The sequence below is a fragment of the Gorilla gorilla genome, chromosome 21, assembly GCF_029281585.2.
Source record: "Gorilla gorilla gorilla isolate KB3781 chromosome 21, NHGRI_mGorGor1-v2.1_pri, whole genome shotgun sequence".
Taxonomy (NCBI): domain Eukaryota; kingdom Metazoa; phylum Chordata; class Mammalia; order Primates; family Hominidae; genus Gorilla; species Gorilla gorilla.
Window position 1 is genome coordinate 24,601,583 of NC_073245.2, and position 24,319 is coordinate 24,625,901.

At 38.4% G+C, this 24,319-nt stretch overlaps 1 protein-coding gene and 1 long non-coding RNA gene across 6 annotated transcripts in view; both read left to right on the top strand.

The window, feature by feature from the left end:
- Positions 1-24,319, top strand: part of MACROD2 (mono-ADP ribosylhydrolase 2) — a 2,087,937-nt gene that overhangs the window by 640,944 nt on the left and 1,422,674 nt on the right. The gene's annotated exons all lie outside the window — the stretch shown is intronic.
- LOC109024393 (uncharacterized) lies at positions 16,743-23,872 on the top strand. The gene is made up of 4 exons (XR_002003898.4): positions 16,743-16,906; positions 17,854-17,994; positions 22,037-22,079; positions 23,601-23,872. It is a non-coding gene; the product is annotated as an uncharacterized lncRNA (long non-coding RNA).

Consider the following 24,319-nt stretch of genomic DNA (forward strand, 5'->3'; position numbering starts at 1 on the left):
AAAGATTAAAACCTATTAAGTTAGACTTGTTCCAGATAGCTAGTAAAGGGATATATTAGTTTCCTGGTGCTGTTGTAACAAAGTACCACAAACTAGGTGGCATAAACGACAGAAATGTATTGTTTCACCGCTTTGGAGGAGTCTGAAACCAAGGTGTTGGCAGGTTTGGTTCCTTCTGAGAACTGTGAGGGAGAATCTGTTCCATGCTGGTCCCCTTGCTCCTGGTAGCCTGAGGAGTTCCTCTGGCTTGCAGATGGTGTTCTCCCTATACTGTAACATAGTCTTCCCTCTATACCTGCTCAGGTGTCCAAATGTCCCCTTTTTATAAGGACATCAGTCATATTGGATTAGGACCCGTTCTAATGACCTCATTTTAACATGATCATTGGCAAAGACATTATTTCCGAATAAGGTCCCACTCGTAGGTGCTGATGGTTAGGACTTCAGTATCTTTTGTGGGCAACAAAGTTCAACCCACACTATAAGTTAGGTTTTCTAACCCTAACCGTCACAGGATTTTCACTATATACTGGAGTCTCTTGTAATCTAAAATTTTTTCAATCACTATTAAAGCATTTGTTAGGAATACACTTAATTGTTATTGATTTAATGGCTCCTGATTCTTTTACAGGATTTTTTTGTTATTTTTAAAATTTCTTTTTAAAGAATTCTCAACTGAATCTTGACTTATTGTTTTATGATAATCAATTTTCTAAGAGTTACTTCTCAAAATCCTTGAGATACACTAAAAAAAATGGTTAGGCTTTTAAAGAAAAGCCAAAAGAGATGTAACACCTGTTAGGAAATGCAGATTATAATTGTAATGTAAATGTAATTATACGTGTAAAATTTTTTGTGTCTAGTAATATTACCCAGGGATAAGAGAATGAAAAATTTATTCACTGTTGCTTGGTTGCTCTTGTGTATATAAATCCCCTTTCAGCTCACAGGGATACCCTATGTGTAAAGAATTTTAAAGTTGTAAAATAGAATGGGCGCTTGTTACTATTTATAAGCATGGCATGGAATAATACTGAGATGTTTCCTACATTTGAAAAAAATGAATTTAACTGTCATTATCTTTTCTATATCCATTTAATATCCATTAGTACAGTAGTTTGAAAAGTGGGCTTTAGAGTAAGAAAAACAAATGTGGCTGCATCTCAACTGTGCTGTTATTGTATGAGTGACCTTTAGCAAGTAATTTAACTTCCAAGTTTTAGGGTTTTTTAATGTCTAAAATTGAGATAATAAGACCATTTTCCTCATGGGATTTTTGGGAATATTGTCTAAGAAATATATGCAGCATGCCTATAACAATTCCAGGTACTTTGTGAGTAGATGATATACATCGACAATATTGTCACCACCAGTTAAATTAATTAGTTCCATTGAAATTGTGATTACTATTTTACCCTATTAAATTAAAACCCTGAGCCTGAAAAGCAGGAGTTGCTGGGATTCTGTGCTTACAGCAATATTAGAAACATAGTTGGCAATAAATTATTATTGTTTTATGTCAGAGATTGGAACTATGAGTCTAATGGGCCTACTGTTTTCAATACGTTTTTCTGTACCAATAGTAACTTTAATTGTTAGAACCTATCCAGAAACTCGTAAGATTAAAATTGTTTTTTTTTTTGTGATTTGGCTATTGATTTTTGCTTTTCTTTTTTAGCACCAGATATCCTTTCTTGTTTGTCCCCAAGGCTTTTCGTTATTTGTTAGAGTGACTTCATTTCATGGTATTATCTACTTTTATTTTCAAGTGCTAATTTATTAACTTAAAAATGCATAAAAATAAACTTTTGTTGTGTAAGTAACACATTTGCATGTGGGAAGAAATGGGTGAGTGCACACACACACAATTCAAGGCACCCATAGTCCTACAATGCACACAAACACATGTTATTCAAGGCACAGATAGTCTTACACCTCACATAGCATCAGTGTTTGCATTTTGAGATACCATCTCTTAATGTCATCTTTTGACTTTTACGCTATGTTGTGGTAAACTGAATTTCGTCTGGATTGAAACTCTCTTCTACATAGCTAACCCCTTTGGTTTCAACAATGTGCAGAGAAGAGAACTCAGCAGCAAGCAGAGTCAATAGGGGTTCTAACATCTCTCTTCCAGCCCTGGGTTCCTTTCATGTAAAGGTGGCATCCAATAGGACTGCTGAAGTAGCATGAATTCACAAATGGAAATTGATTTCTATCAATTGTATATGAGCTAGATTATCTTCATAAAATCCAAACAGTCTGATTCTAAAACACAATTGGCCCTAAAGATGTTGAATAAGAGTTGGGAACTTGTATTAGCATAGGGAGGTAGCCAAGGAACAGTGTTATAAGGAGAAGAGCCCCAGAAAGGCAGTTATGTCTCAACTGCACTGTGATTTTATGAACTCTAATTCTGTTCTGGACTCACACTGCTCGATAACGAGGATGCAAAGCACCTGCAGCCTCCTCCTCTTTATTCCGTCCATTTCTCACCATGTCTTGCAGACCAAGGCATGTTTCCTGAATTCCTAGACTTAATGCTTTCTGTTCCATTAACGATACTTAATACATTGCCTTCTTCAAATAAAACAGATTTCCTTTGTGATAACACTACATGACGGTCAGGCTAGAATGATCCTTTGCTGGAGCCACTTTATGAATCATACCTGTTTGTGAGATTGTAACAAAATAAATTCCATGCCATCGTTTTGTCTCTGAATTGAGAAGAATCCCAAGAAGGGCAAATGTCACACTTAAATGCTATGGAAAGAGAAGAAAAGGAAGGACTGGAGAAGAAAACAAAATAAAGGAGGAGATTCATTTTTCCATAGTGGATAGCTACTTGAATTATTTTTGATTATTGTGGTTAAATCTACCAGGAAAAGGCCAGGTGTGGTGGCTCACACCTGTAATCCCAGCACTTTGGGAGGCCGAGGTGGGTGGATCACCTGAGGTCAGGAGTTCGACATCAGCCTGGCCAATATGGTGAAACCTTGTCTCTACTAAAAATACAAAAAAAATTAGCTGGGCATGGTGGCAGGCACCTCTAATCCTAGCTACTTGGGAGGCTGAGGCAGGAGAATCACTTGAACCTGGGGCACGGAGGTTGTAGTGAGCTGACATTGTGCCATCGCACTCCAACCTGGGCAACAAGAATGGAACTCCATCTCAAAAAATAAATAAATAAATAAAGTTACCAGGAAAACATTTACTAATTGTGTATTATGTTTCCCCCTACAACTACTGTGAGTAATCTGTGATTTTATTTCTCTTTTGGCCCATAAGTTTTACATTAATCCTATTTTGCTATTTACTGAATAAAGGGAATTGAAAAAAAGGCATTTCTCATTCCAAGTTGGCCCTACAATGCCAAGTGTAAAAACTCAGACCTAAGTGAAGATTGAGGTCAGGATAAGCCAGGCTAACAGATCTTTCTGGATTTTAGTTTGCATCTCATTCGTTCATTCATTTATTCATTTAACTGATACTTATTGATTACTGAGGATGTGCCAGGACTGTACTGGGTGCTGCAATAGTAGTGGATGAAACAGTAAGGTCCCTATTCTCATGGAGTTTGACTATTGGGAGGATGAGGGGAGAGTGACAAGTGTCAGTATACAGTAAATCAGTGAACGAGTATTTGGATTATATAACTTTAAACAGTGAAGGGGGCTGTAGGAAAAATTGAAAGGGTAATTGGGTAGAGGGACTGGAGGATAGGTAGGTACCATTTTAGATAGAATGATCAGGGAAAATTTCTCTAAGGAGGTAGGATTAGAGCTGAGAAAGAGACAGATCTAAGGGATGTATTCCAAAAACAGGGATAGAAAATACTACTACCCTCAGATAAGAATAAGTTAATTCTGTCCAATGGCAGTGAGGGGGCCAGTGTGTAAGGTACAGAGAATTGAAGGACAGGGGAACTTGGTGAGGTTTGGGGGTTTGGTGGGGTCTATGTGCCACAGAAAGCTGATTTGTTTTTATCACAATGGGAAGCCATTAGAGGCTTTGAAGCACATGAATCAACATATTCTTATTTATAAAGGCCATTCTGGGAAAAACAGTGAAAGAAGGAAAATAAATTAAGAGACTTTCCAAGAAGTGAGAGACATTGGTGGTTTGAGTTGTAACATTAGAAACAGAGAGCATCATAACATTAGAAACAGAGAGAAGTTAGAGGATTCAAAATACAAAATTGAGCTGCTAGTAGTTGCTGTTGTATTGATGTTGGGATGAGGAAAGAGATGAATCCAGGATAGTTTCCGGTTTTGGAATCTGAACATATGGGAAGGTTATGCTGCCACTTACTGAGGAGGGGAAGACTTATTAGCAGACTAGCCAGTTTGATGTGTGTTTGGGGGTACTGTGGGGAAGTACTTAAAGGTCACTTCTTTCCCCTTTTGTGTCCTTAGTGCTTTGTGGTGACTGAGGAAGTTAGAGTGTGTACTTTTTTCAGGTGATCTTTCATGAGCTGCCTACTCTGAACTTCATTGGCTTTGATTTCCATTGCAACCTAATTTTTGAAATACCAAATAGGAGTATCATTCTTTTCCCTGCAAAAATACTTATGTATATGAAGATTACACAAATGGCCAGTTCTCAGTAAATCATGTGTTCAAAGTTGTGGTTCCATATAGTGATGGGTTTATGTGGAAACAGACATCCTCATCTTGCTTCATCTGCTGTGTAATCATTAACTCATGAAGATAACAGGACTGTCTGGGGTCATGGGCTATGGGACAGAATGAAGCTCCATTTTCTACAATGGAGAGAAAATCCCAAGAATCAGTATTTTCATACACAAAATTAACTAGCAAAAATCTTCAAGAACTTAATCCCTTTCCAGTGAATGAGTAATAAATTTTTTGTTCTTCTTTTTTCGTATTTTGTAGTCAAAAGCTCATGTATACCGCAGGGTTTTACAACACTCTCTGTCTTTAAATTTAAAGCAGCAATAAGCAGACATGTTCTGTAACCAGATCCAAATGTTCTGGTCTCTGCTTTAAGTTGAGAAAATCTGATTTGGCAAACAAATAAATGAGCAACAAGAACAGCAAAACTAACTTGACAAAATGGGTCATTTAGTTTGGAAAGGGGTTTATTGTAGAATGCCTTTAAATAATAAACAACATTAAAAGATTTAAACTATAATTTCGTAAACAATTTTACGGAGACACATTTATTTCATCTAACATTGACCTTCTGTAATGTGTTGAATCTAAATTCTTAAGTTAATGCATAAAGTAGTATGGGGATTTTTACTTCATTTTCAAAGAAAACACAATATAATCTTTCATTTCATTTTCCTCAATGAATAAAATATTTGTCACTCTGTGTTATAATGTGAGCGCTTCTAGTAATTTTTCATTTTTACCTGAGGTTTCTTTTTTACCCACTGCTAAGTTCATTTCTCAGGTCAGCAATAATGTTGGGATAAATTCATAAATAGTTATTCTTTGAATGGTGAAAATAAAATGTGTTTTATTCATGAGTAAGTATAGTGTTTGCTTGTTGCTGATATTGTATTTGGGTTGAAATACATATTTTCTTTTTACTATTATCTATTTTAAATAATTCTGGAAATACAGTATGACAGATTTTAATCAGTAAAGCCTAGCATTGTATGAGGGTTTTTTTCTCTTTTCAAGATAGTGTATGTGAAAGCATACATCAATAATAATAAAAGTTGAATTCAGATGAAAATGCTTTGAAAACGGTCAACATATGCAAATGTAAGGTATTTTTATTATTGTTATTGTTATTCTTTGTCATTATTAAGGTATACTAGATAATGATGTTAGCTTGGTTTATAATTCAAGCATTAGGTAATAAAGACAAGGTACAGTTAATTCTGCATTGGAGACTCATATTAACAAACGTTTTTGATAAGTCTATTTTAGTCATTTCATAGAGGGCTTTGCTGGAATTGTATTGCTTCAAATACTTGTTTTCAGTACTTTTACATTCTTGGAATACTTGCATTTAGACTTTTGTTAAGAGGCAGTATATGGTATGGTGGTTAAGAATGTGGTCTATACCTATGGTGTCAAACTACCTGCATTCAAATATCACCCAAGCCACTTATTATCTGCAAGAGCTTGGACAAGTCATATAGCCATTTTATACCTGTGTTTCCTTATCTGTGAAATGACAATAATAATAGCATTCAGTTTTGATGATCAAATGTGCTAGTTTCCCAGATGTGAAACATTAGAAGAATACCTGGTGTATAGTTAAAAATAAATGTCAGCAATGATTATTTCGTACACAAGCCTGGTAAAAATTCAAGTTTACTGGTTATTAAATTGCATTGGTTCTGTTTGGGGTCTTCTTCGTTATGTTCAGAGATCAGCAATGCCCTGAGGTTTTTTTTTTTTTTTGGCGGGGGTCATATTTGCCTGATTATATCTCATCGTCAAGTAGAAACACTAAAATACATAATTCAAAACAAAGATTTGATCTTCAAAAGGGAAAGACAAAGCACCATCTCAAATTTGCTGTACTGAAGGGCCTGGCTCAGTGCCTGACACACGGTAGGTGCTCTGCAGACCTGGGTCCACCCATGGATTATCTCTGCCCAGGATTCTGACCCATAAAAGGAAGGGCATTCTTTCCACATTCTTGGTAAATCTGTGTAGGATTCTTATCTTAAATGTAGTCTTTAACCTTAGGAGACTCAGAAACTTTGAAACTATAGTATTATGACTGAAATATTAAGCTTTTTAAAAACACATACTTTAGTTCATTTAGCTGTCTAATATTTTCTCTGTTCTTAAATTTGCAACCTTTTAAAATGTATGGTTTTAAATTACATAGTGGATTATTCAGGTACTCATCTAACATTTAAAATGTAAACAGTGCAAATTTTTCTTAAAGGCAAGAAGCAGGGGATTATCATATGTGAAAGGAAGTAGAAATATGATCTTTTTATTCTTGCTCACCTAGATTTTGCAGTTTTAATCAAATTGGCATTTAAAAATACTGGGCTCTATCTGTTAAGAAATGTCTGTTGTTTATAGAGATTTTTAGGTGTAAATTATCTAGCCAGATGTTTAAGCACCAAAGGGAAACAAGTTAAATACAATTAACCCAGTCTTCATTTATCAAGTAGTTAATTCTCAGCGGTAGGCCACAAAATCAGTCTTTTGATCCCAATAATATATATAGGTATAACTATTTAGATAACATAAAATGAAAGTTACAAAGCCTTATTTTGAAACTCTTTAAGCTTGGCCAAATTAGGGAACATTTTATTCATTATAGGTGGCTTCCCAAATTTTGGTTACTGATTGCCTTTGTCATTGCCTTTAGGACAACTGTAGACTTTGTGGATATTGGAACAGATATAATATTGTACTGTAATTTCCCACCAGGTAAATCACATAATTATTATGGGAGTATGAAAATATCTGAGAACAGGGACAGGGTGGGGGTGTGTGGGATACATATACATATGCATGCAGTATAAAAATAAGATTGCAAAATGTTGCATCATTTCAGTTGCTCAACTGCAGCTCAACTCAACTCTTGCATAGTCCCCTATAACATTGTGTTAGTGTGGAATTTAGGTACATTTTAATATGTTTCATATGCTATGAGGTCGGAGCTCCCTAAAACAATAGTCTTAGGATCTATAAAGTTCTTAAAACTCATCTGATTATGGTGAATTTTTAAACATTTTGCATAATTTTTAAAATTCTAAAAGTATTATGAAATGACAGAAGGTTTGGGTTTGGGAAACAAAGGGAGGAAAAAAATCAGCTACTACTTAAGAAAAATCATTTGTACCTTGCTCTATATCTAAATCTATATCTACATCCCATTGTACTTTTAGGTTTGTACTTTATTTCTTCTATGCACCTACAGTGAAGTTTTAAATATTCTAGGCTCTGTGTATAAAGGTTCTGAGTTCTTCAGTATTCCTGAGGAGGAGCTTAAAAATATTGTGATTTTTATAAGTCGCATTAGAGACTTAGGAAATCATTCCAAAACATTAATTTTGAGCCAAATTTCTAATAGGGTATTAAAAACAGGGGTATAGTGGAAATTGTATTAAATAAAAATCAGAAGTTTATGTTCAAGTCCCACTTCTGACAACATTGAGTTCTATCAGTTGAAGTATGTTTGCGATACATGAATGTATATGAGAAATACACATATAGTCAAGAGAATAAGCAATGATTCATACGCACTCCCCAGAAACATGCTCTATGCTTAAACAAGATTTATGGACTTGTTTTCTTGGGCTTGCACTTCCCTGTGAGAGAGTATTTTACGGTGGGCTGGAAGGTGTTTCTGTTTCTCTTGGTTAACATATATGGGGAGCAACAGAAGGTAACAGGAATGATTGAGAGGGAGACAAAGAGACCTTGGGAAGGGTGGATGAGAGCAGTGGGGAGGAAGAAAGAAGGGTAAGGATCCAATTATTTACTTGACATCTATTTGCAACTCTATTAACTATGGAGATAAAAAGAGAGATGGGTATTAAGGAGACAAAACACAGTGGAGATTTTAGCTACCCCCAGTGTTTTCCTCTGGCTCACTGACTTCCAGTTATCCTCTTTCTTTGCTTATTGTTACATGTTTCTGGATATCAACGAGAGTATCCTAAAATAACTTTGATACAGTTAATGATCTTAGTGGAATGATAGGAGTTTTAAGAAAGAACAAAGAGCATTCCATTTGTATTATAGAACAATTAAATAAAAATCCACTTGCAGCTATAAGTTGCAAATTTTTAAACATATATCATTTACTTATCTAGCTCATTTTTACCTCATCTGCCTATGTAAACCCATCATTATTCTAAGTCTCCCTTAATAAACTAAGATTTCCTTCTTACTCTAATATTTGAGATCTAAGTACAATCCAAATGTCAGAGGTTATTGTTGTTGTTATTATTTCCATCATGGAGACCTCCGATTTTCAAATAAAATATTTATATAGATTTTACTCAACACAAATTAGTTTACTTTTCATGCTGTCTCCAAAAGTGAGGAAGTAGAGTAGTTAAGAGTCATAAATTCGGAGCCTGAGTTTTGGGGTTTGATCTAACTCCACACCTAACTAACTGTGTGACCTTGAGCAAATTACTTCAACCTTCTGCCCTTTCATTTCTTGGTCTATAAAATGATGACAATTATAGTAATTTTCTCATAATGCTGTTATGAGGCTTAAATTAGTTAACTTGGGCTAAGTGCTTAAAACAGTTCTTAGAACACATAGCTCTTCATATTTCAGTGGTTCTCCACGTTGGTGACACATTAGAATCACCTGGGGAGTTGGTGCTCGCCTCACCCATTAAATCAGAATCTTTGGGGGTGGGGCCCAGTACTGGGAGCAATTGAAATTGGGAGCAATTATTGAAATTGCTGAGGTGATTCCAGTGAGCAGCCAGCGTTGGGAACGATGGCCGTAAATGGCTGTAATTATCCTGCTGACTAAATTATAAACTTCCTGAGGGCAGGGAGTCCATTACTTCTTTTTATACATCCTTCCTAGTGCAGCTAGCACAGTGCCTTACTTGTAACTAATGCTCATTAAATACTATCAATGAAAGAAAACAAGCTGATGATATTTTAGGTGTGTAAAGACCTTGCAGAACCACAGAGTGCTAATTTTAAGCATTAATTATTCATTCCCTCATTTATTCATTTATATGTGCTACACACTTTGGAGTCTTGATGCTAAACACTGCAGGCATATATGATTTGAAAATGCAATCCCTGTTCCAAAGAGTTTATAATTTAGTATGAATAAATGCATACATAACTTTAATAGAAGGGAAACTAACCATGTATAAGTGCTGTGTTACAATTTAGGTTCCCTTGGAGGCTGTCTCTAAGATGGAGCATGCAGAGCGTTTGTTTGGAAGTGCTCTTGAGAATAACACCTCTGCGTGTGCTGGGGAAAAGGAAAGCTATGGAACCACTGAAATATGAAATAATTGGGCAGGGAAAGAAGTTAGGTTTTGATGCATTCCAAGTGAAGTTTTCAGCTAACCCCACAGGAGCTCTAGGGCTGGGGTGACTCTTCAGAGTCTTAAGTTGGGCTGCAGGGGGCCAGGTTTTTGTTCCTGCATGTTGATCAGTGCTTGGATACACCTGTCACTGGAAGTAGTGACCTTGGGTGAGGCATGTTTCTTTAGCAGAAGCAATTCCCAGATACAAGTGACAGCTCAGGGTGTCCTCTGGCAGTTCTTCCCTGGATAGGGGAATAAGTCCTTCATTCCTAAAGGAGGATTCGAGTGGAGTGTCATAGTGTCCATCACATGCAACAAGAGATAAACGAACAAAAAAAATTATCCTGGCTAAAAGAAGAGAGATCACATTTATTTAGATGGGGAGGATAAGAGTTAGGGTGAATTGGGAATTACTTTTTCAAATGGATGCCATTACAATTTGATATTTAAGGATGGGTGAGATTTCAAGAGGCTGAAATGAGGTGCAAGGTGTTCCTGGTATAGGAAACAATAGAGGTAATGGTGGGGAGGTATGAAGTATAGATTTGTGGAGAAGCCCATGGGTCTAGAAGCTCAGGCTAAGCAGGTTAGGCATAATTTGGTTGACTTTCAGGAGCAGGGAAGAATATGTGCCAGTGTGTATTAGAAAGATTAGCCTGGTAGCAATATGGAGACATAGGTGGGGCAGAGCTTGCAATCAGGAAGATTAGGTAACAAGCCGATGAAATAAACTACACTAAGAATCAATGCAAGAAGAAAATGCATGAGAAAGGCAGGAAAGCAGAGAACTGCAAAGAGCTGGGTGGATGCAGGAGGCAGTGTAGATGTACGTGGGACAGGTATGACAGCAGACAAAATGTTTCTATGTATGTAAGGTGGTGTGAGTGGTCAGTCACCAGGGGATAGCCTAGTGAAGAGAGGCACAGTGATAGAGAAGAGAGCCAGAAAGAGCAGTGGCTTTGATCCATTATCCGCAAAGGAAGAGACAAGAGTGACCAAAGTTTTTATAGAGCATTGAGTGTGCATGAAGGTAGATTACTCATGTTGATTTGAATCCTGTTTTCTTGTATTACTATCTGGGACTTTCTTGGCAATGTCAGAACGTTTTGTCATGGCCATATAAACAGCACGTATGTGGTCTGAGCCCAGTCATGTTGGAGCACTGTGCTAGATGGTACTAGGCAAAGCTATGAAATGACTAATATTTGTTCTAAAAATGCTAGTCATCAGTGTTTTTTCACTTTCTAGCCATCCCTTCCAGGCCTTTAGAGTACTCATCCACCTTCTATCTTCCTTCTTCCCTGTCAAAAATGGTCGCTTATACCACAGTGATGGTTTCTCCAATTATATGTCATCTATTCCAGAAGTATCTGTAGTCATAGGATTCAATTCAAATTCTCTTTAAATGAATTTTGGTGAATAATATTATTTTGAGTAAGTGGGCTTCTGAGCCCCTGGAAATGATGTTAAGTGTAAGGCCACCCTCGGTGATTTAATTTTGAGGGCCAGTATTTTCAGGATTTGAACAAAGTGGAAAATTAAGTGATATTTGCAGCTTCTTAACCTTGGAAGGAGGTCCTGGAATGATATAAATACTGCCTTCTAGGGGACTCAGCTGTGGGACATTGTATGACTTAATATTGTTTTAATTTCTTTTTTCTCCTCTCTCTCACAAAAATTAGATGGATGAACTGATCATCCCATAACTTTTCATTATGAAAGAACTTTTCCTACTTCATCTTAATGTCTAGGGTATTTCATTTAAGAACAGCTTACATGAGCCCTCTTTCAAAATAAGCTGTCCTGTAATACCATTAGTTCCCAGCCAGTCACTTTGTGAAGTCACAGAACTGTGTACAATCTCTCTTTTGATTCTAAAACCTTGGGAGAAAGTAATTGAGGTATAGACACTTGAGAGTCTCAATTTTATTGCTTTGCAAAGAAATTTCAATTTAGAGTTTATCTAGGTTACAGTCCCCAAATATTTCTCAAGGAGGATAAATCAAATTTGTTGGAAACTTCCTAGTCATATATCATTCAGTCCTATTACCTGAACTGCCTTGTTTGACATCGTCAGTTGGAACACTCTCTCGGCTATGATTAGAACTTAACCTTGGTTTGGGTGACAACCCACTCTTCTTGCTTGTTTCTCTCTCGCTTTTAACTCCGAGTTTCAACATAGTTCTTTGAAATGATTTATGTTTCATCCTAAGTCATTAATGTGTGCTTCCAAGTGGCCAATCTTTCCTCCTTTGTTGGTTAATGTTTATAGGAAACCTCTTGGAGTAATGACTCACTGTGATACTTCATCACTTGCCTGCCTCCTTATATTTGAGACTTTACCCTTCTCTGCATCTTTAAAACATATTCTGCTCTCTCAGTGGTGAATATGATTCTATGCCTGCTCTATGGGTAAACACAAACCATTCTCTATGTATTAGGAAAGATAGATGTGTGCCACTCTCCTCTGTTTTTCTGCAAGAAATGTTCTTTATCTGCAGACTAAGAAACCATATACAAAACTCATCTAGGTTGCTTCACAGATGATTACTCATCATTAGAGTATTAGAAATCAAATGAAAGGGTAATATGTAACTGCTTTTAAGAAGTAGTTCTCCTTTTAAAATAACTAGCTCACTCAAGTACTTCTATTTTTTAATGCTACTTTCCTTACTTAGTAAGAGTCAAGACACTATGAGACTCTGTGAAATTTGAATTCTGCTTGTTACCGAAACCCTGAGCCCTTATAGATGATGTTAGAGAGCACCTTTTCCAAATTCCTTCAGGCAAAGCCTCACAATCATGAAAGAGGGGAGAGGAATGCTTTGGTGGTTATTTGTGCAGGTGATAATTTGTACAGAACTAGACTTCAGAGTCTTGGAGCTGAAGGGAGTCACAAAGGAAGGTTTCTTCAATCTCTCTTCTTTTGCGGAAAGAAGGATGTCATCCTGACTAAAGTCATAAAGCAACTAGCAACCTGAGTAATTGAATGATTTAACCAAAGCTCACTTTAATGGGTCTGTGGTCCACACCTGCCCTCCAATCCCCATGAAATTTTTTTTTTTTCATCAATGTGTCCCAAGCAGCTAAAATAATGCCTGGTACTTAGAAGGCCCTATTTGCTCATTTACTGAATGGATGAATTGATGAGCTGAGCTAAGGGAAAAAGGAATTCAAAATAGCAGTTGCTTTCCTCTTAAGGCAGTGTTTTTTCCACCACCTAGCTATACCTTATCTCGTTTGTGTGTTTTGAGAGGCAGCATAGTAGAATGCTCAAGTACAGATGTTTTGGAAAAGAACTGCCTATGTTCAAATTTCTGCAGTGTAATCTTCAACAAATTACTTACCTCTCAATTTTCCTGTGTTAGAGATAATTATAGAACAATGTCTCTTAGGATTGCTGTGAGGATTACCCAAGTTAACTTGGGAAAAGTACTTAAAATGATACCTAGTATATTCTTGGCACTCAATCTGTGTTAGCTGCTATATCGGAAATGGGCAGTCAGTGGCATGTGGTGTAACGCACAGGGTTTCTCCCTGGAGGCAAGTCTGGAACTTGACAAGCTCCTCTGAAGCAAGGTGGAATCATGGGGCTTCAGCGTGGGGTGCTGAAGACTTGCACTATGCAGCTCTCCTCACATGCCACATTGAGTCCCAGATTTCTGCAACCACAGAAGTTTAAGAGAAGCTTTGCTGAAAGTTTGAAACCAGTGTGAATACATTCATATGGTAAATAACAGAGCCTCTGAAAAGGAGACAATGAGATGCCCAAGAAATTCTATGGGCTTTAGTGCCACCCAAATAGAATGTCTTTATTGGCTCAGCTGCTCATTAGCTGCCTGTCCTGGCAAAACTATTCAAATCCTTAGAACCTTAGTTTTCTCACTTGTAAATTTAATTAAAAAATACTTCTTGTATAAAATATGAAATAATAGGTACATGTAAAGTGCTAAGTGTATCATAGAGATGTAATAAATGATAAGCCCTTAAAATAACGATCATAGCCATAAAAATCCAAGGGATTGGAAAAAAGCAATGCACATACTATGTAAAGATATCATTATTTCATTTGCTTGCTTCTTCAGAAAGTAACAAGTTGGTTTCTAGGCAGTCAGTGCCATGCAAGTATTTTGTCTCAGGAGCCTTTGTTCTTGAAATTTTTATCCATGAACTCTGTTAAAATTATACCATGACTTCAGAGTCATCTCTGATTCCAAAGCCTCCCTCTAACTAGGCTGCTTGCAGGAGACTTTGGTGTCTTTCTTCAGTAGAAGAAGAAAGAAAGAGAGAGGAAGAAAAGGAAGGAAGGGAGGGAGTGAGGGAGGGAAGGAAGGAAGGAGGGGGGAGGAAGGAAGGAGGAAAGGAGGGAAGGAAGGAAGGGAGGGAGGGAGGAAGGGAAGGGAAGGGAGGGGAGGGGAAGGGAGGGGAGGAAGGAAGGAAAGAAGGAAGGAAGGAAGGAAGAATGGGAGGGGAGGGGAGGGTGGAAGGAAGGAAGGAGGGAGGGGAGGAAGGAAGGAGGAAAGGAGGGAAGGAGGGAGGGAAGGAAGGAAGGAAGGAAAGAAGGGAGGGAGGGAGGGGAAGGGAGGGAAAAGAAAAAAAGGAGTATAGAGATAACTAGGCATAATGGACATCAAGGCCAATTTTGTCACCCATTTGTATTCCCTATTTTTCCCTTCCTTTTGGAGCTTATTGATAATGAGGTGTTTCATCTGACTTTTGTGAGTGAAATATGGCTGTTATCAATCCATACTACCTTGTAAGATGACTGGCCAGCTTAGTCTGCAATAACAAACAACTGCAGAATCTCAGCGCTTAAATCAACAACAAAAGGTTATTTCTTGTTCGTGCTATGATTCCACTATTGATTAGATAGGAGCTCTGTGCTGCTTCATGCTTATTCAGCCAATAGAGCCTCCACTGTCTGAAATGTTGCTAGTGGCCATCATGGGTGAGGGAAGATAGCAAATTATGATCTGGCTTTTAACACATATCTTTGTCTAAAAGACTGTGTGGCCCTGACATTTGTCACTTTGAGACAGGAAGTAGGCTGGAAGAGGAATGTGTCAAATATTTGGTGACCAGAAAGTTGAGTAGTCATTATTTGGGATTCCCGTCTATTCTGGTTCTCTTCTTCTGCATACATGGTAGGGTTGCACTTTGATGCCCATTTGAATTAGCCATTGGCCAGTGAAGTGTGCATAAGGATGATGTGCCACTTCCATGTTGAAGCTTCAAAATCTAGTGTGCAGTTTGGAATATTCTTTCCTCCTGTCCAAGTGACCCATATGTTTATGGCTCTGTCAGTCTGGGTTTTTGAATGAAGACAAGGTGGAGTAGATTGCTCCCACCAACGTAAGATGGATGCGTACTATGAGCAAGAAATAATAGATTTGTGTTATGTCATTGAGATTTGAATGTTGTTTGGTCTGGAACATATCCTAGCTTATTCTAACCAATTCTGATAGGGAACATATTAGGATAAATTTCCAAAAGTTAAAAAAAAAAGTTTTCTTTTGTTTATCTAGATATATATATCCTCAAATTTAATGAGCCCAGAGGCAATTTTTCACTATCATAGGGAGAAAAAAATTATGTAGGCTCCTTTGATTGGTTCACTTGATTAGTGGTAGGGGTGCTGGTGTTAGTAAGAGGTCATATTTGGGAACAAGGAGCTGTCTATATTAATTATAGCTGCAGGATGTGGTTGGGCTGTCAACTTCTTTTCTGCTAGACAGAAAACATAATTTAGGGATCCATCACAAATACATTTATCCTAATGACAGGATATTGGAGAGCACATGATTTTCATACACACTGGCTTTCCTTTCTACTTTTTCTTTAATTTAAATGAGTTTATTATATACTTAGGTATTTTAAAGGGCAGATTCTTAATTTCTTAGCTTTCTTTTATAGAAATCAATGACGAAAGGAGGGTATTATTGGCAAGTGGGGAAACAATAGGTTTGTATTCCAAGCAGATGGTTTGTGGACCTCAAAGATTTCACATTCTCTATCAGTCCTGAAAATTAGACAGAGTTATGAAATCAAGTACAGATCGTACTACTGATTCACTATGTGACCTTGGGCAAGGCACTTAATCACTTTAGATCTTAGTTTCCTCATTTTAAAAATGAGGATAATAATACTGGCATAAGTCACAGGGATGTTGTGTGGATAAACTAATTAATGATTGTAAAATGCTTTGAAAGTGCAAAGCGTTGTATAATTGTTAGGTGCTATTATTAAGAAGTATTATTACTGTGTTGTGTGTAATTCTTATTAGGGCTTCTCTCTGCTTTGAAGTCAGCCTCCACGTGGACTATGGGGTTGGGATAAGTTTACAGATGTGCTGCTCAAGTTCCTTTTTTGCCTGGAGAAAATACTCAGTAGCTAGGGTAATCATCATTATGAAGAGGATCTCTTCAAGATAAAAAAGATAGGAAATGATCTCCTTTTTAAAAAATGGAAATTGCTCTAACTTTAAAAGTATCAATCAATTCTTTAAAACCTCATACAGCCCTATGTTTCAGGAAAGTCTAACATCATGCAAAATTTGAAACTTCAGGAATTTTCTGCTCAGCATAACATGGGAAATGTTGTTGCTAAGATAACTTTAAATCAGCTGAACCAGCTCTTTCTAATTTTCCCACAGTGTTTGCTTCAAGGATGAAAACAAGTGAGGTATCCTCTAGAGGACAGAAATTCTGATCTGTGGCTGTGTTTTGCATTTACAAAAAGTTAAAACCCCAATCCAAATTAATTTTTATTTGTTTTGTAGATTCTCCGTTGGGAAATGTGTTTCTAGGTACATAAAAACGAGCTATTTTTTTGAAGGTCAAGTATACACCATGTTTATACATGACTACCTGGTGCAGCTGAGCAATATTGACTTTGATGCAAAAAGACCACAGTCAGGCCTTGGGAGGATTTCTCATTAGCTGTGTGAGTTTTAACAAAATAATTTAACATTTGCCTCAGTTTCCATATATAGGAATGTGTGTAAAATAATTCCTGCTTACCTAATAGGCTCTGGAAGAGCTCAAAGAAGGTAAAATCTTTGGAAAATATTTTACAAATATAATGAAATAATTAAATTGTATTACATTATTTTATTTAACATTTTAATAATTTTTAATGTATTCCTGAGTTAACAAGCCTCTAAATATATTTCCATTGGATAATAAAGATATTAGAAACTCAAATAATTTTCTTGCAATAATCTACATACACGCCTTTAGTTTTATATCCCATGACATGAAGAGAAAGAAGTCCATATGCACTTTCTGAGAAGTTGTCCGTTAAGTAGGTCAAGGGGTATCTGAGATGTGAGCGGGCAGCTTTGGTCATTTGCTTTTCTATGATTGCACACCTTTTTTTAAAAAAAATGCTGTGTGCAGTCATATATGTGTGTACAGCATTACCTTTTAAAATCACCAGGAACTAGGAACATAGGATAGATTTGTTTGCTATGCAAATGAATAAAACTTGTACCAAAGAAATCTAATGTTTAACTCCAAGACACAAAAGAGTTTTTAGAGTTTGAGCTTATTGTATTATCACAGGGGATAAAAACTTCCAGAAACTTCTGAGAGGCCAGAAGTTTTCAGAGTCTAGCTTTCTAGGATCCGAGGACTAAAGTACTTAGGTCTACCCTTGAGGCACCATTATTTTCTACCAAACATTTCACTTCTTGTGATCGCCTAAGTCTTTGCAAGAAGAACAAATCTCACAATCCATTTATTTACTCTCCTAGAAATGTTGACCACGTGAAATGACAACCAATATACCAGAGTTGTTTATCCCCTCAGCGGTGTCAGAGAAGAGGTAATGGCAGAGTTTGTAAGGTTTGCTTCCTAATTTTTGTCTTACTGGCATATTTTCTATGGTAGATGCTCTGGTGGGCACCCAGATCCCCCTTTCAGAACCGAGGCACTATTTCCCCACCTACTGGAAGTGTTGTCTGCTGATGACTCACGGCTAAGTCCCTCTACTGGACTTGACTGCTGGTGAAGGAAGCTGCCCTCTCCAAGGTAATGCCTGCCTCCCAGGGGCTAGCTGACATCCAGTGACTCAACAACATAGATAGTACAAAGCCACAGCCCCTTGTTTTGATGAGGAAACTCCCAAAGACTATCTTAATGCCAAAGTTCTCTGTAAGTTTGGCTGAGACCTGTGTTACAACTGAATTACAGTTTTTTTTTTTTTTTTCAACCAACCTTGAAGCCATCAGGCTGATATCTAGGGTCAATTCCCAACATAACATGGCCAAGAATATACTGGCTCTGCTATGGAAGGAAGCTCAAAGAGCCATATGTTCTCCAGGAATTGGGAGCATATATGTTGGACTGGATCCAGAGGGTGCTGGTTCAAAGTGGTTGGAACAGAAAGTTGAATAAGGGAGAGTTTATGAACATGGGATCACTTGCTAATGATGTAGAATTTAACACCCTGGCAAGGGCTTTGGGAGATGGTGTTAACATATTGCTAAAATGATTCTTGAAAGCTTGGTAAAAATGATGACCAATACTATAATAAATAGAAATGCCAGAATTTTGCTGTAGCAGACAGTGGACGAACTAATCAAAAGGCTCAGAGAAGTTGTCTTAGTACACAGAGGGCTGAAAAACTAACAGATGGTCGTGTTCTGGAGGACCTGGAGCCAAACAGATAATAAAAATATTAGTGAGAGGAGCATCATCATCCCTGAAAAGCCAGTGGTAGCCATCCTCTGTTGTCCAAGGTTCGCTGAAAAGATGCTGTTACAGAATTGGACTCTCTGATAGTAAAGAAAATGGTGATGAGCATAAGTCTGGCCCCTATAAAAAACAAATAAATTCTAGTGAATGACAGAGGGCTATCACAAACTCAACCAGGCTTCAAGTACATGGTTGGCAGCCATTGATCTGGCAAATCCATTTCTTCTCATCTTATCAGGGAGGAGGAACAGAAGCACTTCACATTCACTTGAATTAGATAACAGTAAAAACTTACAGTCTTGCCCCAGGGCTATGTTGTCTGTCTTGGACTCTTAAGGAACCTGGACTATCTGGACATCTGCTGAATCTCACATGGATCTGTTATTTGATGGCATAATGTTTATCAGACTTGTCTGCAGTAAGTGGCAAGTCTTGGTAAGGCATGTGTGATCTAGAAGGCAGGAGGTAGACCTTATGGGGATACAGGGGTCTTCTCCATCAGCTTTAGGTGTCTGAGGCATGCCGGGACAGCCTCTCCAAAGTAAAGGAGAAACTATTGCAATTAAGCAGTGAGACACGTTAAGAAGGAAACACAACATCTGACAGGCCTCTTTGGGTTCTGGAGGTAGCATACATATTTCACACTTAGTAATACTGTTCCAGTCTTTTACTAAGGGACATTTTAATGCTGTCAACTTTGATTGGGGTTTAGAATAGAAAAGAGCTGGATAGCAAGTTCATGCCACAGTGAAATCAGCCCTGCCACTAGAGTCATATAATCTGGCATCGCTTGTGCAAACCCCAGTAGGAAAATGACAAAACAGAACCATAGGGTTAGGAGCAAAGACATGCCCTCTGAAGCTAATAATTATGCACCTTTGGAAAAATAACTTTAGTGTGTGCTACTGGGTGTTGGTAGTATGAAGCACTGAAATGAAACTGCTACATCTGGGATTGAACACAGCAAAGGCCAGAAGGCAGAAGAAAACTGCATGAGCAGGTGGCCCCTTTCCACATGTGAGGGACCATAGTGGAAACTGCACTTCTTCCTCTGCTCACACCAATAGCTGCATCCAAGGTGGGGGATGTTATCCTAGTTGATAAAGAAGGAAAAAGTATGAGCTTGGTTCATGAATTTATCAACTTACTAGATGAATGCCAGCCAGAAATGTACTGCTGCAGCACTACTACCTCATTCAAAGGTGCCTCTGAATTATAGCAATGATAGGAAATCCTCCCAAAGGTCAGAGGTTTGCACATTGCACCTTTTGTATGGTCCAAGTTAAGAATATACACAAATTCATGGTTAATGGTGAATGGCTTGGCCGGCTGGTGAGGGACTTAGGAGAGATTGAAAGATTAGGCTGGTTGTGGTGGCTCATGCCTGTAATCCCAGCACTTTGGGAGGCTGAGGTGGGTGGATCCCCTGAGGTCAGGAGTTTGAGACCAGCCTGACCAACATGAAACCCCGTCTCTACTAAAAAGACAATAATTAGCTAGGCATGGTGGCAGGCGCCTGTAATCCCAGCTACTTGAGAGGCTCAGGCAGGAGAATCACTTGAACCCAGGAGGTAGAGGTTGCAGTGAGTCGAGATCATGCCATTTAACTCTAGCCTGGGTGACAAGAGCGAAACTCAGTCTCAAAAAAAAGAAGAAAAAAAAGAAAGATTAGGAATGAGGGTGTATAGGAAGTGGTATATAGATGGACCTATTGAATGGTCATGAAGTGTGAAGATCTTTGTAGTATGTATCTGTTAATGCCTGTCAGAGGGCAATCACCACCAAAAAAGCTCTAAAAATAAAATAGAGAAAATGACCGTAGTCATTGGCCACTCCAATGCTGACACAATGATTGCATGAATGGAGTAGACATGGTGAAAAAGACAGAATCCATGAATGGGCCATATGGCATGTATTCCCACTCAACAATATTGACCTGGCCACTGCTGTTGCCAAATGCCTAATCTGACAGCAGCAGAGACCAACACCGAGCCTCCAATATGGCACCATCTCTTTGTGAGAGGAGCCAGCTAGTTGTCAGTGAATATCATCAACCCCCAGGTATGACTTTGCCTTTCCTAACTTCTGAAGCTCAGCTGGCATCACTGTTTGAGGGCTTTAGAGTTTGTTTTTTTGTTGTTGTTGTTGTTTTTCAGATGGAGTCTCACTCTATCGCCCAGGCTGGAGTGCAATGGTGCAATCTCAGCTCATTGCAACCTCCAACTCTTGGGTTCAAGTGATTCTCCTGCCTCAACCTGCTGAGTAGCTGGGATTACAGGCATGCACCATGATGCCCGGCTAATTTTTTTGGTATTTTTAGTAGAGACAGGGTTTCACCGTGTTGATTAGGCTGGTCTCAAACTCGTGATCTCGTGATCTGCCCACCTCAGCCTCCCAGAGTGCTGGGATTACAGGCGTGAGCCACTGCACCTGACCAAGTTTCTGTTCTATCAACATTGTGTATATATTACATTGCTTTAGACCAAGGGGCACACTTTACAGCAAGGGTAGTTGTGGGGGTGGGCACTTTACATTGGATGCTATCACATATCATACTTCCTAGAAGCTGTCAGCCCGAGAAACCCATGGCACGGCCTTTTGAAGGTGAGGTAGTAGTTTGGCATGGCACCTGCAAGGAACCAGCTTGGAGATGATACCTGTGGGGTTGGGGTGCCATCTTTCAGATATAGTATACAGCCTAAAATAATGACTATTTTACAGTGCTGTATTCCCAGTACTACAATCAATAGGTCCAGGAACCAACAGAAAAGGAACAGGAGTGTCCCTGCTTACCACCTCTCCTAGTCACCCTTTAGGGACATTTTTTGCTTTCCATTTTTAGATATTTGGGCTATGTTTACCTAGAATTCCTGGTTCTAACACAGGGAATGCTGCCACAAGAAGGCGTGGTAAGATTTCCATCAAACTTGAAGTTGCAGCTGCTCCCTGCTTACTTCAGTTTCCTCATACCCAGAGACCAGCAGGCAAGGAAAACAATAATCCATACTGGCAAGGGTAACGTATCCTCAGGAGGAAGTATGGCCATTATCGCACAGTGGGAGAAAGGAAAAAAATATTTTTGGCACCCAGCTGATCCACTTAGGTCTCACTTAGTACCCCCTATTCAAACAGACAAGTGTGGGCAGCCGTGACCTAAGACAAGTGTGGTGATTAGGGACTCAGTCCCCTTCTAGACGAGGGTCTGTGTTATTCACCAGCAAACAACCTGGACTGGAAGAGATGCTAGCCAAAGATAAGAAGAATTGGCAAGGGATAGTAGAGGATGGAGACAATGAATATCAGCTGTGACCTTGAGACCACCTGCATTGGGAACTATAGTTTGTCCTACTAACTTTCCTCTTGTAAATTTCTACAGGAGAAGAGATAGACTAGAATCCTCGAGGACCTGCTCCCAGAGAGTGAGAATTTACTAACTTACTATATGAACTAGGTGGATCTGAGTGGCCTGAGGAGTGAACTAAAATGCGTGCTGTATGTACCACCTCGATATCCCCTACAGAAATGAGACATCCAATGCTTCAGTTGCTAGTAGTGTTGCCTGATGATGATTCAAAACTATTTCTCTCAATGGGAATTGGCCTCTTCTCAAAGTAGCTGTCTCACCAAGGCCATGGTTCCTCCCTGGCAGTAACCTGCATCTAATGACTGGGCGACGTAGGAGCACAGAAGCCCAGCCCTACTGCCTTGATGAGCCCATTGTGAAGGGTCATCTCAGGTTCAGAGGTCCCATTAGGATCATCTGAGGTCTCTGTTGTAAGTGCCTTGTAGTTCACCTTCTCCTTCAGTTCAATCCCGTTTCTCTCACTACTTTACAGGCATTGTTCCTGGGAATACTCCTCAATAAACTTCCTGCATAACAAATCTCTGCCTCAGAGCCTGTTTGGAAGGGAGGAAAACTTAGAACTTTGTCCCCAACATCAAAATACAATTTAATTTAAAAACATTTCAGTAAAGTTAATATGTTTTCTGAATTAGTGCACCCAAAAACATTTCCAAGCACCCCCTTTGTGTGTTTTGATTCTTACAATCTATGTCCTTTATTCAATTTATTGAACAATTAAAGAGTGCTTCTCATGTATGAGGCAGTGTGCCAGGCATTCTGGATTCAATCACAAAAAATGCGTTCAGAAAATTCATTCTGGATTCAATGACAAAAAATCCTGACCTTAAGGACCTGATGGACAAAAGGGAAAAGCAGATAAATTAATAGACAGTTAAAATACACTATAATTAATAGAACATAATGTGGGAATGCAGACATGGGATAACTAATTTAGCTTGTTGAGCAGAGCAACACAGAGAAAAATTTGTAAGGTTTCCCAAAAGCACTATCTGATCTGAACCTTTAAGATAAGTAGGAAATATGTAGGTAAGAAATGGAATATGTTCAGAGTGGGAAGCAGTGTGAGGTAAAAAGAGAACAGGTTTGGAGAAAACACTTCTTTAGGATCAGACCAAGGAGTGTGGCAGATATTAGTGTGAGGTGCAGAGAGCTGTTGGCATCTGTGGAGTAACTTCAGGCAGGGGAGTGATATAGTCAGCTTTTCATTTTGGATTTATTACTGTAGTCTAGTGGATGTAGAGAGAATGGATTAGAGAGGAGACCAGTTAGGAGTTCCTTGCATCAATCTAGCTAAGAAACGATGGCTGGAAATCATGTAGTAGCAGAGGACATGAAGAAAATAAAATAATGGAATCCTGAGATTTGAAGGAATTTGAATTAATAAATGTGGATGATGGACTGGATGTGGAAATGTAGAGTGGTTGAATATACCCTGTTTGGATTAGCAGGTAGAAATGCTATTCTCTGAAATATGTGGTGAGGGTGAAGGTAATGGTGGTAAGTGTGTTTGTATGTAGGGAGAGTATTGCAGAAAGGCTGAGATATGATGACTTTTAATTTTCTATTTCTATTTCAGACATTTGGAGATGTCCTAAGACAATTGGCTATGTGGATAGGGAGATCTGGTTTAGGGACCATATCATACAGACAGTAGAAGCCATGGATGATCTCATTCCAAGAGCAGATATACAGTGGGAAGAGAATGAAGCTGAAGACAATTCCAGCTCCAAAGATAGTGACAAGAGCTGTTCATGTTCATCATCCTCTCTGTAGGCATCTTGAATTAGAGGATACTATTTAGTGTGGTCTCTTACCCAAGATAAATAATCTAAGTTTCCATAATTTTTCCTCATTGTTCTAATTGTGAATTTATTTGGAACTTTGGTGATGTTTTCTATGTTCCCATTTAGTTCTGAGGACCAGAATTAGACACATTATATTTATTATTATCTTTGACAAAAATAGTGCTAAAAAAGCCTTCCTAATATGCCATATGCATCACGGCCGTAGGAAAATAGGCGTACCACTTGTCACTTCCCTAAAACAGGTGCTCCCAAAGGCAATTCCTGCATGTCCTAGAGGACTTTTGTGTGTGTGTGTGTGTGTGTGTGGTCTGTGTGTGTGTATTTTTAAATGCCGTTTTTCAACCAATGTAACATGATAGAACATGTATTAGAATGTAATTGGTTCCAGGTTAGTTAAGTAAGAAATGCATTTAATTTTTTCTCACCCCTTGAAGAATATTTCTACTTCTCCATTAAATAAATCAGATTTTAAACAAAAATGGAATAATCC